This window comes from Dendrobium catenatum, unplaced genomic scaffold, assembly GCF_001605985.2.
Source record: "Dendrobium catenatum unplaced genomic scaffold, ASM160598v2 fragScaff_scaffold_1635, whole genome shotgun sequence".
Taxonomy (NCBI): domain Eukaryota; kingdom Viridiplantae; phylum Streptophyta; class Magnoliopsida; order Asparagales; family Orchidaceae; genus Dendrobium; species Dendrobium catenatum.
This window is the reverse complement of record NW_021320097.1, coordinates 34,609-39,390: the sequence shown is the minus strand read 5'-3', so window position 1 is coordinate 39,390 and position 4,782 is coordinate 34,609. Positions and strand designations below refer to the sequence as shown.

The 4,782-nt window shown below is 42.4% G+C and overlaps 3 non-coding genes and 1 pseudogene across 3 annotated transcripts; all 4 read left to right on the top strand.

Annotated features, from left to right (window-relative positions):
• Positions 1-911: 911 nt before the first annotated feature.
• Positions 912-1,030, top strand: LOC114581270 (annotated as a pseudogene).
• Positions 1,031-2,908: 1,878 nt separating this feature from the next.
• On the top strand, positions 2,909-3,027 carry LOC114581274. Its single transcript, XR_003703147.1, has one exon. It is a non-coding gene; the product is annotated as a 5S ribosomal RNA (ribosomal RNA).
• Positions 3,028-3,396: 369 nt separating this feature from the next.
• LOC114581262 lies at positions 3,397-3,515 on the top strand. Its single transcript, XR_003703145.1, has one exon. It is a non-coding gene; the product is annotated as a 5S ribosomal RNA (ribosomal RNA).
• A 349-nt stretch (positions 3,516-3,864) lies between these two features.
• LOC114581285 lies at positions 3,865-3,983 on the top strand. The gene has a single exon (XR_003703150.1). It is a non-coding gene; the product is annotated as a 5S ribosomal RNA (ribosomal RNA).
• Positions 3,984-4,782: the final 799 nt, after the last annotated feature.

Here is a 4,782-nt window from a genome sequence, read left to right as displayed (position 1 = left end):
AACTGTAAGTTTTCAATTATGTAGTGCAGTGGATGCCTCCCGTGACGATCGTCGGATTCATCCTGGAACGATTTTACCTTAAACTATTTGAAAACGACCCATTTTGTATAAAGTGCGAAATGTCTTCGTACAGATGATCGTACCCGTATGAATAATATTCCGTCTAACCGGTACGAACGGTTTATTATAAGGCCGGTTACTATGAAAACTGCATAGAAAACCGTTCTAGTAGTCGGTTAATCCGTCTGGACCGAAAATTTGTTCGTACTAGACGAAAATCAACAGAGGACCATAGCTCATGTAACGATAATTAATTTTCGTCTGGAGCAACGAAATTTTAACACGAGACCAAGATCGCCTGGATCGATTATAATTTTTTTCCTGGAACAAATAGGACTTAGAAAATTATTCTCAGCCAGTTTCCTATTCGTTTCCATGTGTTCAATAGGAGATAACTGTCAGAAGCTCGTTTCGTACGAATGGATATCTTCCCGTACAATCCAGGTAATAAATTATATATGAAATAATCCTTTATGTGGTATGTGTATGTTTTTTATTTACTTCAATTAAAATAATCACTCTCTTCAATCAATTTTTGATTCAAAGAAAAGTACAAGCTATCAAATTTTACAAAGTATTATCAATGCTGAAGATATTGAATTTGAAAGTCTTCGCAGTCTGGAGTTTGATTTTTCACTGATATTTAGATAACACACATAGGAGCAAATACAAATCTTAAATCTTCTAAAATTGTTAGGAGATAACTACATATTTTTACAATAATGTTTGGAATCATCAAAACTATATAAGTTGCAAAATGTAAAGCGTGCAAATAGCAACTAACTTAACACGCCGTTGGCCAAGGCGACCAATAGTGTCTACATTAGAATAATTTGAGACCATATTACTACGGGAGCGACCATACCAGCACTAGTGCTCCAGATCCCAAAAGAACTCTGCAATTAAGCGTGCTTGGATGAGAGTAGTACTAGGATGGGTGACCGCCTAGGATGTTCTCGTGTTACACCCTTTTTTCCAACCAGTCATCTTCTTTTTTTTCAAGCTCTTTGCCACGGCCTACGAACACTTGGCTTGTTGGCTCACCGTGTATTGTGGGACCCATGAAGGAATCTGGCAGGTCCTACATGGCGACCACACGGGAGCATCAATAACTTTCCACCCAAGTGAAAGTTCGTTAGGGATGTTAGGCCCTATGAACTGGCCCAAGAATAATAAAGAGGAGGGTGAATTGGAAAAGAAGAATCTTTAAATCAGAAAAACCAAAGTGAGAAAATTAAATGCGGAAGCATTAATAAGAAAAGAACACACTGGATTTATAGTGGTTCGGTCAAACCTTGACCTTTGTCCACTCCTTGGAGGCACCCTCCAAGTATTGCACTAAACTAAGTGTATCTCCTTTAGCCCCCATAGCTAGGCGGAGAAGCCCTTACAAAATCACTTCCACCTTGACCTACGTCCACTCCTTGGAGGCACCCTCCAAGTATTGCACTACAAAAGTGTCTCTTCTTTAGCCCCCACAACTAGGCGGAGAAGCCCTTACAAAATCACTTCCACCTTCCCCGGTGCGGCAGAGTCGCCGGGTCCTATGACATCAAAGAGATCTTCTTCTTTGGTGAACTTCCCTCAAGATAAGCCTTGAATCCGATGGTATTCAGGTGCGAGCTTGCTGGAGCAACCATGTGGAACACCCTCCACACTCCCTTGAGTCCCCCCTCACAGGATCTTCTCGCTCTCTCAAACTCCACCCTTTCCTCACTCCCTTTCAAGCTCTCTATTAAAGTTTCCCCAACAACAACGAAGCTACAATGGCTGCCAAAGACTCTTACAAAGTGTTATGTCATAGCTTAAATAGAAGATCTCAAAATGAGCTCATTAATGCAAGTTGCCGACATTATCGTCCAGGATAATAGGCATATCTTCCTGGACGATCAGTACAAATTCAGCTCATCAGCCCGAGATGATTTGGGACGATTAGAAGAAAATTGGTTACATCGGCCTAACCGATATCACAATTGTCCCGACCGATTAGTTTAAAACTGATTTCAATCATCCTGATCATCGTCCAGAATCAATGCTGGCCGATGTAAATCATCTAGGACATCGTCCCGGCCGATCCTAAGATCGTCACGGACAATGTGATCACATTAATCAGCCAATAATGATTTCCAAAGATACCAGATCAAATTAGGCATAATTGAGTTAGATCGTCCTGGACGATGTGTATATCATCATGGCCGATTTCCTATAATAAAGAATACCTAATCTGATTATAGCGGTTAATTATTTTTGAATTGAGCCTATCGTCCTTGCTGATATAGGCATCGTCTAGGCCGATTAACATGTGACGACTGCCTTAATGAGGATGCCCTAATTAGGGTTTCTATTTTTGGACAGAATGTCCAGGATGATATAAATATCGTCCTACACGATGTTACCAAAAATAGAAATCTTTATGGAAAAATAGAAACTCTTCCAAGTTACAAATCATCAAGTGCCAAACCAAATACATCAGACTCAAGAAAGGAAAAAAGTGTACAAATTGACTCAGATCTAGTCTACCCAATCATGAGCTGGTTCAAATTACTGTCTGATCATGTGTACCTAAAATGTCAGTACAAAAGGTAATCGTAAAGAAATAAGAATGTTTGCTATCATCAAAATCATAAACCATAGATCCGCAAAACTAAGATTATAATTCATCATTATGACCCCATTTCAAAAAGCTTATTTCGAGCTGGAAGGAACACCGATGGCCATAGGCCTATCGGCGGGCGATGCATAGCCAAAAAAATGCATTTTTGATCCCCTACGGTATGCAGAATGAAGATGCATCAAAATCATCTCTCCACGATGTCAACTTAAGAATAAATTCAGACCATATTATTACGGGTGCGACCATACCAGCACTAGTGCACCGGATCCCATCAGAACTCTGTAGTTAAGCGTGCTTGGACAAGAGTAGTACTTGGATGGGTGACCTCCTAGGATGTTCTCATGTTGCAACCTTTTTTAACCAGCCATCTCCTTTTTTTAGATCTTCACCACAACATATGAACCCTTGGCGGTGTTGGCTCGCCACGCATCGAGCGAGGAAACCCGCCTTGGTGGACCTGTGAAGGCTTCTAAAAGGTCCTATGCGGCGAATGCGCCAGAACATTAATAACTTTCTGCCCAGTATTTTGATTTGGCATTTTGACCCCATTCTAGAATGCTTATTCCAAGCCGGATGGAGCATCGATGGCCATAAGCCCATTGGCTGGGTATGCGCAGCCAAAAAATGAATTTTTGATCCCCTACGATCTATCAAAATGAAGATGCATTAGAATAATCTCTCCACGACGTCAACTTAAAAATAATTTGAGACCACATTACTATGGGTGCGACCATACCAACACAAGTGCACTGGATCCCATCAGAACTCTGCAGTTGAGTGTGCTTGGGCGAGAGTAGTACTGGGATGGGTGACCTCCTGGGAAGTCCTCGTGTTGCACCCTTTTTTCTAACCAGCTATCTCTTTTTATTATCTAGGTCTTTGCCACAGCCTACGAACCCTTGGCGGTGTCGGCTCGCCATGTATCAAGCGATGAAACCGGTAACGTGGGACCAATGAAGGCATCCGGTGGGTCCTACATGGCGACTGCACAGGAACAACAATAACTTTCTGCCCAGGATTTTGATTCGACCTTATGACCCCATTCCGGAATTCTTATTCTAAGTAGGATAGAGCACCGATGACCATAGCCCAATACATTTTTGAACCCCTACGATTTGTCAGAATGAAGCTGCAACAAAAACATCTCTCCACGGCGTCATCTTAAGAATAATTTGATACCATATTACTATGGGTGCAACCATACCATCACTAGTGCATCGGATCCCATCAGAACTCCATAGTTAAGCGTGCTTGGGCGAGAGTAGTACTGGGATGGGTGACCTCGTAGGAAGTCCTCTTGTTGCTCCCTTTTTTTAACCAGGCATCTCTTTTTTTTTCTAGCTCTTCTCCATGGCCTACAAATCCTTAGCGGTGTTGGCTCACCGTATTACGAATCTGTTTTGTGGTTTATGATTTTGATGATAGCAAATACTTTAATTTCTCTACGACTTCCTTATCTTCTAACATTTTAGGTCCACACGATCTGACTGTAATTTGTAACCAGCTCAAGAATGCGTAGACTAGGTCTAAGTCAGTTTATACCCTTTTTTCTTTCTTGAGTCTATTGTACTTGGTGTGGCTCTTGATGCTTTATAACTTGGAAGATTTTTGACTATCCCCTAGAGTTTACTATTTTTGGTATCATCATCCGGGATGATTTTTAATCGGCCTGTACGATCGGTTCAAAAACAGAAACCCTAATTAGGGCATCCTCATTAAATCAACCGTCATTATGTAAAAATATCGTCCTGGACAATTTTGTATCGGCCATGACGATAGGCTCAAAACAGAAAGAATCTCGTGCCATATCTTTTTAGGAATTACTTATTTTTGGGCATCATCCAGGGTAGGGGTGTCAATTTCGGGTCACGGGTCGGGTTCGGGTCAAACCCAAAATTGACCCGGCACTGTTCGGGTTCGGGTCGACCCGACCCGTTTTTACAAACGGGTCAATTTCTTGGACCCGAACCCGACCTGCTTCAGGTTCGGGTCGGGTTCGGGTGAACCCAAACCTGCTTGTTTCAACCTTGGCAACAGGCTTGACACTGGGGCGGGGCGACGGGGGGCTGGTGCGACGCAGGGCGGGGCGATGCGACGCGGGTCTAGCG